Here is a 15,460-nt window from a genome sequence, read left to right on the forward strand (position 1 = left end):
AAACATTCCCCAAAGGGCTACAAAGATGAATCTTAATTTTTTTCCTCTTGATATTCATACAGGTTAACAACAGAACTTACATTCTCTGTGGAATATTAGTTCAGTTATAATAGATAGTTTTGTTTAAAGAAAGGTTACTTTATTTATGAAAATTGGGAAAATTTTTTAATTCTAAAATTTCAACAAAGTTGGGGGTATGACAGTGTCATACACCAGCCCTTGGGAGGTAAAAGTTGACATATCTTTGAGTTCTGGAGTTTGGTGGGTCTACATAGTGGGTTTCATGGCTACACAGAGAAATCCTGTATCAAAGGAAAACAATACTGTAAAGGTGGCCAGCTGAAAGTCTCCCAAATATACTCAAAATAAAAAACTCTCCATAGATAAATGTGGGAAAATAGGCCACAGTGGAGGATTCCTGGAGGCGTTCCACGCTGGTGGGTCCCACATACAGGAGAAATGTCTGGACTTCCAAAGGCTGGAGGCTCTGGCAGTGGCAGGCCCCAATGACATGAGAAAGTCCTTGATTCCAAAAGGGTTTATTTTCATGGTGGATGGTGGATGGATCTGGATGTAACCCCCTTTAACTCAGGGCAGACCTGAGTTAAATAGGGAGGGAGAAAGGGGGAGGGTCTGGGGAAGAATGCTTAATTTGCTCCACCCTCTGGCCTTCATTAGTATGTAAATTTCTCTGGGGCCTGAGGCCTGTTAGTCATGCCCTCTACCTGTGTACTTTGGGAGGGGCTATAATGGCCTACCTGACTGAACAGTGTAGGTCCATGGAGACTAGACTGACTTTCATGACTCTGGGTTCTGGGGATGTGGCTGAATACCTGCCATTTCTCCCATGGGGTCTCGGGGTCCCAGACCCATGCCCAGCCAAGAACCAAGATACCTTTACTCAGTCCCACAGAGAAATACAAAATAAGATTAGTTGTCTTTTGAAACAGAAAACAGATATGTCAATCGAAAACCATGCCTGTGAAATGAAGCTACAACATGTGAACATGTCTGCTACACACACACACATACACACAGACAGAGAGAGAGAAAGACACACACACACACACACACACACACAGAGAGAGAGAGAGAGAGAGAGAGAGAGAGAGAGAGAGAGAATCAAAATCAAAAAAACCTTATTCACATATCACAACTCATATTACAATTAACATAAATTATATAACCACTAAATCTTCAAAGAAAATGTTGGCATGTTCAAAATAGTTCTTAACCACCCCAATCGATAAAAGGAAATCGACAAATTGGACTTTATCAACACTTAAATACTTGTAAAGTTTGAAGGATATTTTTACAAAACACAGACATCATGTGATAGGCACTTGCAACCCACAGGCCTCATGATGTGCTCATTTCAAGTCTCAAAGAACTCTCAGAACTAATCTAGAACATGAGAGACCCAATCGAAGAGATCAAATGCTTCAATCTAAACAACTTTATAGAAGGCAAGTTAGCATAGGAAAAGACATACACACAACCTAACTGGAATGCTGCCACATTGAACTAAAGAATTGGGAACAATAAACAAGTGTTGATTTTGGTACTCGGCAGTAGAGGCATCTGGGAATCCAGTGTCAATGTAGAGTGTGAAAATGGGCAAGATCCTCTGAAAAGAGTGCAGTTTCCCTGTGCAGTTAAGTATGTGCTGCAATGTTTCTGTACAGTCCCATTTTGAGATATTGTGTTAATAGGACTGAAAGAATTGTATTCACATAGAGGCATAATGGAAAGTATCCAGAATTTTACTCATAATCCCTACAAAGTGGAAACAAGCTAAACTCATTCTGTTGGAGTATAGATAATGTGTTGTATTGAGTGTATAGAATGCTAGTATAAGGAAAGGTTTATGAGAAGGTTTACAGGGGGGGAAATGGAAGAGAAAAATGAAATTATATTACCAAACAGCAAATAAATTTCAAAAATTTGTACTTTTTGTGGGAGATTCTCTTAGGCTAAAATTTAAAGCCACTTTTATTTTCTATATCTCAGGTGTCCCTTATTTACATTTCTTTATTTGTATTCCTTTACATTATCAATCTATCATTTATTTTAGGGGATGGTTGCAAGTGAAAATACACAAAGGCTATGGAAGAATTATCATTATTCTCCTACGGAATACATTTCACATATAAGAATGATTCAGCAATGCATCGTGATTCTGAGATTTCAGAAGAATGGCAACATTTTAATGACTATTTCAAATAAGAAAGCTAAAAGCATACTCATTTCCATTTCCCTTCATTAGCATTCTGATTTTAGTGTCACAATAATGCTGATTAACAATGACTTTGAGAACAAATCTGATCAGAACAGAAAGTTCCAGGAACAATTATGGAACTTGACTAATCAAAAGAGGTACTTGGAGTTTTTCTTTAGCCTTTGAAGACATCAGATATGTGCTAAAAGTGATAAGGCATTAGAGACCTCAGAACACATTGAGAGACTCTGACACAAAGGGAGGAAATGAGATGAGGAACAAGCCTAGATTAGAAGTGTCAGCTACAGCTGTGCCTTAGATGTCCAAAGATAGCAAAGATGTAATCATAGAAACAACCACAGCAGAAAAACTATTCTACATAAGTGATCCCTGTCACTAACTGAAGTCTCAATTCACAGCCAAATCTCCCACTAGATCTGTGAATTAAGGGAATTTTCTCTGTTACCTACCTGCCATGAGTACTGTTTTATCACCTGAAAGTATAAGACAGTGAGATCTTTATCTAAGTTCATCATGAAAATAATAAAACTTACAAATAGTCTCCTAATCAAGCCTAGAAATGCCTTGAAAGCTTGTATGAATGTTATTCGTTTGTGTTAGACTTCAAAAATAGAAGAGACAGAACAGTTTTGTGCCGAGGAGAATGCTTAAAGTAAAAATGCAAATGAAAAAGCCTTACAATATGCTTGTCCCAATAGTTTTGCTATAGTACAAAGAGCTTTTATGGTTTTGTTTGGTTGGTTGGTTTTGTTTTTCTATTCTGATATGTATTGAGGCTATAAACACTTAGAAAGATGTGAACAGAAATAAAATTGGAATTTCTCTTTTAAGGAACCTTGGAGTGGAACTTTCTGGCCGTGTAATGTGGTACAGACTCTTGTGACATTTTGCTGAGGAAAATTCCAAGGAGGATATGTGATGTTTGGAGACAGTATAAACAGGACTCAATGAACAGTAACCAGGATATGGGATGCATGAATAGATAGACTTGCAACACTTCATTGCTTTCGAGTCTATACTGATCTTCATTTCATTGAGAGTAGCTCAGTAGAGAACATTTCCTGGTGTGCCAGTTCTGGTCACTCCCACTGGCCTGAGCAGATTTGGTGGAGATCTGCTGCATGGTCCCACCACTGCTGATTCATGTTTGGTATCTTGTCATTACTGAATTGGACTGCTGTAGTTTGACAAATGGAGATTGGAATTGAATTGCCCCAAAGAACTACTTCTAAACAGGTCCACATCATCTTGTACTTTTTACCATCTTTTCTTCCCTACCTTTGGAAAAAGAGTTAGAAGAGCATGGGGTCAAACCATTTGAGAGCCCTCATTAAAAGTAGATTTAAAAAAAATATTAGCCTACAGAACCCAGCCTAACTTACAGACTGTCTAGTACACATATTCCAACTCAGTATAATAGAAGAACTGGATAAAGAACAATGAATCCTGATTTAATCATTGTGGTAAAATGCTTTTCACACCCCAACTGGTTGAAGGATGGTCATGGATGAATCACTCTCCCACTGATGACTGTCTATTCTATCTGCAGAGAAAAGCAATGCAAGATGCTTGTGGCTGTTACCTGCTGTCAACAGCACTGGCATTCTTATTCCGTAGGGGGTTGTTCATGGAAAACTTAACAGTACTTCATACTTGAAGAAAGAAAAATAGCAACACAAAGAAGACAGTTTATAACTCCAGTGATATAAGCCCAAACTGAGACTCATGTTTATTGTGATAAATTAAGTAAACACATCGTGAAGTTTTCTCATTAAAATGATTTTCGTAAATTCTATTATGAAACATCTTATGCTGGTTCTAACACAAATTTCAAGATTTTTAGTAGTCATGTTTTATCCAAAATCTACATGATATTTTTTAGTAGCAAAATGTTACCAGTTTTTAAATAAATAATCTTTCTAATATAACATCAGGATTCTGAAATAGCTACTCAATAGTAGTTTCACTATATAAGTGTATATGTGGCTAATACTTTTATGTGTTGTAATGCAAAGTGGATTCTAAGGCCACAGTGGATCATTTTGATTCATATTACATTATATTTGTGGTAGGAAAAGCCAAGATCTTATTTTACTGCCCCAACTCCTGACAAATTTCTTCCCTCCACTCTCACTTCTTCCACACATAACTCTAAGATTTCTGATCCACCCCACACATAGATTGTTGGTCAACTACTTTTGGAAAGAGGGGCTTCGGTGAAGTAAGAACACATTACTTTAAAAAGGTCTCTTTTCCCAAGCATCTATCAAATGCTAAAAGACCCTCCCTAACATCTATAAAATGTTAAATCCGAGTGCCTGGATTCTGTGCTTACCTCTCCAATTTCTGGTTGGGATCATTGGATCACTGTGAATTAATCTGTACGTTCATTCTTTTGTGACCAGAAAACATTGTTTCCTTTAATTCATCTTCTGCCTCTAGTTCTTTTTACTCCCTGTCCCTGGAAGTGTTCTGAGCCATCAGGGAACTGTGTAATATGCTTGCCCCATTTTGAGTTGAGAACTCCATAGTCTTCTTTTCTCTAAATGTGAACCAGATGAAAGTCTCTGTAAATATCAATCTATTGCAATTTACGTGGCCTTCTGTGTTCTTTTATGAAGTCTCCTACTTAGGGTTACTATTGTTATAAAAAAACACCCTGGTTGAAGGCTAGTAAGGGAGGATACAATTTGTATGACTTACATTTCCACATTATAGTTCATTATTGAAGGGAGTCGTGGCAGAAACTCCAACAGGACATGAAAGCAGAGAGAGGTGCTCGAGTTTCTATTACACACACACACACACACACACACACATATATATATATATATACACACATACACACACATATATATATTATATAATTATATCTATAATTGTAGACTATGTTATACAATATACAATATATGGCATATAACATAATACTTAATATTTAATGTAATCTGTAATATGTTATATGTAATATAAAATTATACAATGTATAATTATAATAAAAATATACATATAACAAGTAAAAAAGATACCTATGTATAATATTCTTCATAACTTCTAGAAAAATTCTACATGATATAATGGGATTTTTTTATCCATTTTGTCAACCACTTTTCTATAATAAGCTTTTTTGTTTCATATCTTCAAGAATATGTTTTATAGACAGCCTTAGATGTACAGACATCTCTCTCTTTAATTGATAGCTTGTATTAATGTTCATTTACTTTATTTAGTCATATGGCTTTGGTTATCTCTAACATTTATTATTTACTTATCAGATGTTTCATGGAATCTGTTTTTCCTCTGTTCCTTTTTATTGTTTCATTTGCATTAATGTTTCTGTGTATGTTTTTCTGTTTTGGATTTCACTTCTACTTTGGAATATTTTTGCATACATTTCACTTTGATTCAGTATTTATTCTGATAATCTTGTTGCATAGTTATAGTTTCCACCCTCTACCTGGAGATGATGCTTTACAGTCAACAGTATAATTAATTCACCATTTCTGCCCTACTGCTGTTATGTACCCATAGTTAATATTCAAACCTCAAACCTCAATAATAAGACTGCTTTGAATTTCTTCTTTAAAGAATGAAACATATGTAAATTTATGTATTATAAATGTACATAGTTTATGAAGCTCCTCATTCTGATCAATAAAATAATGGTTTTGAATCACATTATTCGTTTTCAACCTAAAAAATATTAGCTATTCTAAACTTTAGAAAGGACTACTGCTAATAAATTGGAGTCTTAATAATTAGGAAACATACTTTTCCATATTTTTGAGGGATATTTTTGTTCATCATAAATTTCTGAGCTAGCAAATTTTCAACAATTTACAAACACTTTCTTTCTCCCAAAACATTATTTGCCATTGTCATTAGTCCTTTGGATCTCGAGGGCTTTTCCGGAAGTCTGTGTTTACTATTTAATTTTCAACTGTTTTGAAGTTTGATTTTGGATTTTCTAACAATGGTTTTATACAGAGTAACTCTGTTCAAGTTTGGTTAACTTGTCCAAGCTACAATGTCATGTTCCTTTTTTTAACTACATGGATATTTTGTTCAAAATTTCTCATATATTTTTTGTGTTTTAATAATGTATCTTAATCTTCTAGAACCTCCAAAATGTGTTTATTAGACAAATTGATACATTTCATCGTTTAAGTTCATATGTTAAATTTCTACTTTCATTTGAGTAATCTTTTTTATCTATATTTCCTCAGGCCACCTCACCATTCATTCTTTATTATTAAGTTACAATGTGATTTTTTACATTTATTACTGATTCTGGTTTTAAAGTGTATTTTTTTTTTATTTGTTATAATAGCCTTACCTGCTCTGAACTTTTACTGTGCTCATTTGTAGCCTAGTGCTTTGGGTTTTGTTTACTACTGTTACCTCTTTATGAGTGCATCCTGTGCTCTCCATGTCTCCCACAGTCCCTCTGAATGCTTGCCACAGACTGGACACACCATAGAGATTCTGTATTCTGACAACATTCTTTAGTGAGTGTTAAGTTATTTTCTGAAGGTGGGCTTCTTTGTGTTACTGTCAGTCATATCTCTTTTTCTTCCCTTTATACAGTTTTTATAATGACTCTTTTATCATTTTCTCCTTAAAACTGCTTTACATTAAATAGTGATTTGTGATAAAAAACACTATTGTTTGAAGTCAACACTTGAGATGTTCATACCTGTTCTTTGATGTCCTTATATCTGAGATAGAAAATCAGTTTAGCTCCTGGCTTTGTGAGAATTCTGCTACTCTGACCCTGTCTTAGCCTTACTGTAGCTGCTGGTTACTAGAACTAACCCCTCAGAGGCCTGCCCTCTACTCACACACAATGACCATTGGACATAGACTTAAAAAATTAAATGCCACAGAGGCCTTTGAGCCTCACAAAATTTGTTTTCTGAAGACATCTTTCTATGGATGTAGATACCTACTATGTAAATTCTAAGAACATATTATGATTTTCAGCTCCTTGTGAGAGACTCTTGTGTTCCTGTCTTCCCAATGTCAAGGTGGTTGTATGGCCTTAGTAGATGCAGAGAGAAATTGGCTCTTCTGTGATCTCGTTATTCCAGTTTTTAGAGATGATAAATAATCACAAGTTATTTTTTCTCACTTTTTTCAACTTTGTACAGAATTCAAGAAAAATATGGTATTAAATATATCTTCATGTCTAGGATCCTAAATCTCATCATTAATTTTCACTCAAATTAACTATGAGTGTGGATAAGAAGCTATTTTAACAAATAAAATGTATCTCCAATGTTGAGTGCAATTAACTAGACAGTGTTAATCCTTAAGAGGTGTTGTTGTTATTGTTATTGGTTTTTGTTTGTTTGTTTATTTGTTCATCACGGAATTGGAAGTAAATAGAGGTATACATTTCTAATTTCTATGCTAAAATACACACCAAGACAGACAATTGTACATGTGAAGAAGAAAACATGTACTTTCTCTTATGAAATAAGAAATACTACTATTGTGTAACATAGGCATAATTAGTTATTCAAAAAATGGCCAGAACAAATTTTTTAATAACATGTTTTTAAAAAAAATAAAAATAAAAATACAAGTACTTGGAAACAACTACTGACAGACCAAAAACTGGGTAGCATAATGACATTCATGTAGTAAGGCATGTCTATGCTTATCAAAAGATTTGCTCAATTAAGTCCTCATTAAGAGTGATAAGCCCTGAAAAATTTTCTATGTGACTCTCGGCCCAAAGCTTATTTAAGTTAACAGTATATACTTTGATTTCTGACAAAGGTTTTTCAATTTTGTATATGTAATGTTAAGAATTAAGAGCATGTCTATGGCCCACACTGCTAATTTTAATACTTGGGAGGCTGAAGCAAGATGACTGCCAGGAGTTAGATACTAGCCTGTTCTACATATTGAGACCTTATCTATAGCCACCAAACCCAGAATATTAGTTAAAGATACAAATTATGGGTGCTTATTGCTGATTTTAAGTGTATACATTTTATCACAGAATAATTTATTGACAGGGCTGCAAGCAGAGCAAGTGCCTAGGGAAGAGTGTATGACTTAAAAGAGTGTATGCACAGAATTGTCACTCAAGAGCTCCTGCATCAGTCATGAGAACTAGAAAGACTAACAGAGACGACATTCAACGAAGGGAAGATGCTCATGGACTGACTTGAAGCTACTTGGCTTGGCACTTATAAAATAATGTTTATTTTTACTTTATTTGCAATGTTATGGTTTTGTATACAAATGACAATAATTCATTTAGACCCTTGTTTCTCTTCATTCTTTCAGGACAATATGAAAAATTTGGGAAATTCCAAATGGATAACTGGTTTCATTAGACAGTTTCTTCTCAATAATTTTAATTAGAAGTGATAAAAAAAGACCAACCTTAGTCCATGGTGATCTGATAGGATGCAAGGGATTATTTCAATTTTCTTGTATCTGTTGAGGCCTGTTTTGTGACCAATTATATGGTCAGTTTTGGAGAAGGTACCATGAGGTGATGAGAAGAAGGTATGTTCTTTTGTTTTTGGATGAAATATTCTATAAATACCTGAAAATGGACTCCCAGACATAGTTATTAAATTAACAGGCTGGCAACCCAAGAACAGGTAAGATTCTGCACAGACCCTTACCAACCTAAGATATAAGTGCATCAGAAAAACATGTAAACAATTTCATTTCTTTTTGTTCTCCTTTACCAGATTTATATACATATCTGTAGAAAATTAGTAAATGGTGTAAATGGAACTTTTATTCACCTGATGTAATTGTTGGTTCATAGGATTATTACTGAATAAACTCACCCTTTCTCTTTCTTTCTTTCTTTCTTTCTTTCTTTCTTTCTTTCTTTCTTTCCTTCCTTCCTTCCTTCCTTCCTTCTTTCTTTTGACTTTTTTATTGGATATTTTCTTTATTTACATTTCAAATATTATCCCCTTTCCTTGTTCCCACTCCTGAAACCTCTTATCCTATCCCCCCTCCCCTGCTTCTATGAGGGTGCTCCTCCCACCTACCAATTCCCACCTTCCCGTTCTCAAATTAGCCTACACTAGGACATTGAACCTTGACATGATCAAGGGCCTCTCTTCCCATTGATGCCTGACAAGGCCATCCTCTATGCGGGTGAAGCCATGGGTCACTCCGTGTATATTCCTTGATTGGTGGTTGGTGGTTTAGTTCCTGGGAGCTCTTGGAGAGGGGGATCTGGTTAGTTGATATTATTGTTTTTCCTAAGGGGTTCATATGGTTGTTCAGCATTTGTTCAACTCCTTCAGTCGTTTCTTGAACTCCTCCATTGGCAACCCCATTGGGGACTCCGTGCTCAGTCCAATGATTGGCTGTAAGCATCTGTCTCTGTGTTTGTCAGGATCTGGCAGAGCCTTTCAGGAGACAGCTATATCAGGCTCCTATCAGCATGCACTTCTTGGCATCCATAATAGCGTCTGGGTTTGGTGACTGTATATGGAATGAGTCTGCATGTAGGGCAGTCTTTGAATGGCCTTTTCTTCAGTCTCTGGTCCACACTTTGTCTATGTATTTGATTCTGTGAGTATTTTGGTATTTCTAAGAAATACCAAAGCATTCACACTTTGGTCTTCCTTCTTCTTGAGCTTCATGTAGTCAGTGAATTGTATCTTGGGTATTTGGAACATTTGGGAGGAATAATATCCACTTATGTGCGTTCTTTTGTGATTCGGTTGCCTCAATCAGGATGATATTTTCTACCATTTGCCTAAGAATTTCATGAATTCATTGTTTGTAATAGCTGAGAAGTACTCCATTGTGTAAATATACCACATATTCTTTATCCATTCCTCTGTTGAAGGATATTTGAGTTCTTTCCAGCTTCTAGCTATTATATATAAGGCTGCTATGAACATAGTGGAGCATGTGTCCTTGTTATATGTTGGAGAATCTTTTGGGTTTGGGCATCAGGTACCATTACAAATGGTTGTGAGCCCCCATGTTGTTGCTGGGAATTGAACTCAGGACCACTGGAAAAGCAGTAAGTGCTCCTAACCACTGAACCATTTCTCAGCCCCCTCTGGTTTTCTGAACTCTGGCTGGTTGGTTCAACTCAGCTGTTCTGACTCTTTTCCAAGCTGGGTGATTCACACTGGCTTCTCTCACCAAATTGCTATGGTTGGTCTCAAACAAACTCTACCAAACTGTTCTAATCTTCTGGCTTTTTCTCATTCTCTGGCTCATTCTGCCTTCACTTCTGTCTATCTTATTCTCTCTGCAACATGAGACTAACGTGTCCTGTTAAAAAAAAATCCTGCCTTCTCTCTCTCTCTCTTTACCTGCTTTCCAATAGACTCTCTTTCCTGTCGGAACAGAGAGGAAACCTATTTCTGACTCATTCTGTCAAATCTTTCCCTGACTCTTAATTTTGTCTGCCAAAACAAACTTATAGCCACCAACTTTACTTACATTGTTTGGGATTAAAGGTGTGTACTAAGAGCATGTCTGCATTCCAGTCCAATCACATAGACCTACAATATCTTTAGATATTATCTTTTGCCAAAGCAACCATGTTGCTGGATTAAATTTCCTCTACAAATTGGCTCTCAGTAATTTAGTCATAATTGTATATAATACCATAACCTTTCTTAACATTTATAATAATTAATACATTTCCTGTCTTTGTCTTAATGTGTTACAGTGTGGTCATGCAAAGAAAAAATGTGGTAGAAATGCAATATGATTATTGAGGAATGAACCCTTAGCACAGTCACAGTCATTTTTGTCCCATGCCTGCCAGCAATTTCATATTATATCTGACACAGAAAATAGATCGACTCAGGCCATTGGTAACATATCATAACCTGTTTGTTTGATACATCATATCCCTATGTTTGACATAACATATCCTGTTACGAGGCTTGCTATTCTTAAGAAATTCCACAACCACAGGCTCCATGTAGGATGAATCAAATTAAAGGACAAGTTGAAATGTCTAAATTGCCAGAATAGCTTGAGAAATACCCAACTGTCATGTAGCCTTTTCTGCACATGCATATGTACCCATGGTGGTTTTTGCCCTGGGAAACATTCAGGGTCATAGTCTTAGCAACCTAGGCTCTGTTCCTGATTAATCAGTCCTGAAGTGTTCCTTCAGTAAACTATTCCTTCTTTACTGGGACTTGAATTCAAGTTTTCTGTGCTACAATTCCTTGACCATAACGAAGAAGGGAAAATACCATATATCATGGGCTTCTTAGGAAGAACATCTCAATCAGTGGGTAAGGGGCAGATTCTAGAGAGAAACTATGACTTTGATGTGAGACATGACTATTATTGCTTCTCAGTTATGTAGAGAGAGGGAGAGAGATATTTAGAGAGGGAGAAAAAGAGAAAACATTTTGAAAACATATTATCATAGGAATTCTACATATATATCGGGGAAACATTCTTTAACATGAAACATCATGGAAACAAAAATTACGAAAAGACTACGTATATGGAATGTGGTGTATTTGAGCATAATCTCCAAGAGGCTTTGTAACTACTCAAATATCTTCAGGTGAGTTAACTTTAACCACAGTGATAGACTTCAGAGCCAGAAGCCCTTGAAAGCCAGAGCTTATTTGTGAAATGAGATGAAGAATCCAGGGACAGTGTTCTACCATCATAGTGAGCTATATAAATAAATATGTATAAAAGTCTGCATAATTAGGTGATTGTTGCACAAGAGACAGAAGCAGAAAGAAGGCTTGACTCTCAGGTTTATATCTTTGGAGACTGAAGTATAGAAATATTACAAAGTATGGTTTTTTTGGCTCAATGTATGGAGTAAATATACAATTATTGAGGAATGATCCATTTAGGATAGTCAATAAATATATTTACAAGTTCGGTGAAGAACTCCAAATTGAAGATAAAGTTCAGATCCATGCCTGTACTATATAAAATAAAAATTATAAAAAGGAGCAGGTCCAACTCAGGAATAAAATCATAAAATTTTAAACAAGGAGGTCAGAACTGAAACCTTAGGGGCTGTTACGACAATACAACATCTGATCAAAAACTGATGAAAAGTAAAGTTATCATTGTTAGAGTAAATAACACAGCAGTGAAACTGTCAGAATAATAACAAATACAGGTTGCACAATTGATATCCATGTAGCATGAGATGAACTTAACAATCCCCCTAAACCTATACACATTGACTTTGAATGCATTAGAACTAAAGTATAGGGTGTGCCATGAAACCAAGAGCCTAACACCACCACCACCATCACCACCACCACCACCACCACCACCACCACCACCACCACCATCATCATCAACAACCATAACCGTGACACAATAATAGGAATCAATACCTATTAGTCATTGATATCTTTCAATATCAATGGTCTCAATTTGGAAATTAAAAGACAGAGACTGGTAGAATGGTGCAAAACCCATTCTAATTTTCTGCTGCACCCATGAAATATACCTCAACATCATAAATAGACATTTGGAAAACTTGCCAAAGTTTTCCAAATCTCATTCAAGAACACCTTCCACCTTGTCCCTTCCTCCCCCATCACTTTTTCCCAAATTACATTACCAGACTGAAATAAAATTACAGTTATATCTCTTTAAAGGTTTGCTTGTCCTTTCAGTTTCCAATATTTTCATGGTTTTTGAAGAAATCCACATTGCCTTCAAGTATTAATAGGTCTTTTCTAAATAATGAGCTCTTACGAATATTGTGGTAGTGCCAACAGACTAATAAAGTTTGTCTCTGGGTTCTTGTCATTTGCTCTCACCTTCTGTTTTTATAATTACTTGTGGGTTCTTTTGAAGATAAAACATGTCTAAAGTTTATACTCAAGTAGATGTCAGTCAGCATATTCATTAATCAGTAAATGTTGCAACAATGGAAACACAGCCTACGGTGGCATGGTGGCATGAAAGACAGTAACAATCTCTGAAGTTCCCAGAGTCCAATTGCTTTTTCTTTTGCATACATAAGCATCATATTTTATTCTTTACTTTTATTTCTATTCACATCCAAACACATTTTCCCCTCTATCTTCTCCTCCCAGTTCCACCTCCTTACCCTTCCATTCTTCCTCCTCTGTTTCTCTTCAGAAAATGTCAGGCTTCCCATGGATATCAACCAGCCATGGTCTATCAAGTTGCACTAAAGACTAGGTATCTCCACTCCTATCAAGGCTGAATGAGACAAACACAGTGAGAGGAAAGAGTCCCCAAAGCAGGCAACAAAATCAGAGACAGCCCAATAGCCCCTGCTCCCACTGTTAAGAGTCCCACAAGAAGATCAAGCTAGACTATTATAACAGGAAGCTGCCAGTTTTGTTTGCTCTCTCCATTACTGCTACAAGGAAAGATCCCATAGACATCCCATAATTCCATGTGCATGAACAATATCAACAGTCCTGACTTAGAGTTATTTCATTATTTCAGAAAGAAACCTGAATGTTCATCTTTTGACAAGCATTTTCTTCTGTTTTCCTAATGAACCTCATGGAATTTTGTTTTGAATTGGTTTTTGTTTTAGACCTTAATTTCATGTCATATTGTTTCCATTGTTTAGAAAGCACACAGCATTTCAAAAAATATAGTCAAACTACTGTTTTGAAATGTAGCTAATGCAAAGATCAGTTTCACTTGTGCACAAATGCATATGATCAAAGAACACGAATGCATGAGAAGATTGAGTAAGTTTAGAATAGAATGGCTGTACTTTTCAAATAGTTTCATTCTGCAGTACAATTAAATTTCTATTCAAAGGCAATATCTACACTTCATAAAGAAGACATTTAAGGACTTAAAGAATGGGGGAGCACAGTTTTTTAATGGTCTTGTTAATAAGGACCTATCGGTTGCTTGAGGAGGCTTGTGCTTCAGCTGTTGAACCTTAAGTCTCTTATGCTGTGACCATGCTCCTAATGTATTTGGAATATAAATAATCAAATGGCTTGAGAAGGAAAAAAACATAGCAGGGGAGAAAGGAGTGAAAGCCTACTTACTTCTGATGGATTTCCATCAGGAACGACTTTGAGCGATGGTTGGTTACTTTCATTCCAGTAGGAATCATCTGTGTGCTCTTTGGATCCTTCATTGGCAGCTGTACCACAGGATTCCATGAGATTCTGTTTCCAGATGGCACTTTACACTGTGTGTGTTCAGGACTCCCATCTCTTCTCTTCATTATTTCAACTTCAGGATGAAGCTGTTTTGTAGGCCAAAATAAGAGGGGACAACTACAGACTCAGGAATACAAAAAAAAAAAAAAAACCCTTTTGAGGAAACGCATTTGATGCAGGAAGGAGTCTCACTTTAAGTGTGATGAGATGGTGAGAGGTACTATGAGCTTCCCCACCCAGCAATTTCACACAGTGAGTCAGATGCACACATTATTTAAGAATTGTAAAATTTTATCCATTCTCTATAAATGGATAAAAGAAATATCTGTATTAGGAGCATGTGAAAGGGAATGTATGTGTTCCTGAGGCTGCAGTCCTAGCCTTAAATACCTGTTTTCAGAAGCATTGTTTAAAATGCTAGTTTTTGAGACTCATAGATAAATTTTTTTCTTATGATCGAATGGCAGTAACAAACATTTATATGTTGATTTTAAAATTGACCCAAAGCAAAACCCATGGAATTGAAAAGACGAATTTAACCTTCTAACATGGAAATAAATTATACTTGAAACTGTGGACTCATGGAGTTACATTTTCTCATGTGTAAATTTGTGATATTGCATGTATAACTGTTTCTGAGTAGGTGTTAGAAGATTTGCCAAAAACAACTTCAAGATCTAGGGCTTAATTATTTTTGTTACTCACTTAAACATGTAGTGTTAAAGTTATGACTTGTTCTCTTGGATCTTCATATAAACAGAAAATATATAAAACTGTTCTTTATTTTAGTTCTTTCTGTCACATTTTTTTCACAAAATAAGGGTGTGGTCAGTCACACAGAACCTAAGTTATCTGGCTAATAAAATAGATTAGTTATAACTATGTATTTCCTACCAAGACAAGTATATGAAGTACACATAAAAAAAATGAGTGAATGCCATGGTTTTAAGTAAAAGTTCAAGTGTGAATTATAAGACAATAAATTATAATATTACAGAAGTTTCTGCTGTAATGTCTGCTTCCACTGACAATATGAAGATAATTTATCTTTTGTCTTAAAGCATGAACACCATATGAATGGAAGACATTACTCTATGGTGCATCC

Source organism: Grammomys surdaster, unplaced genomic scaffold (genome assembly GCF_004785775.1).
Source record: "Grammomys surdaster isolate TR1022 unplaced genomic scaffold, NIH_TR_1.0 125801, whole genome shotgun sequence".
Taxonomy (NCBI): Eukaryota; Metazoa; Chordata; class Mammalia; order Rodentia; family Muridae; genus Grammomys; species Grammomys surdaster.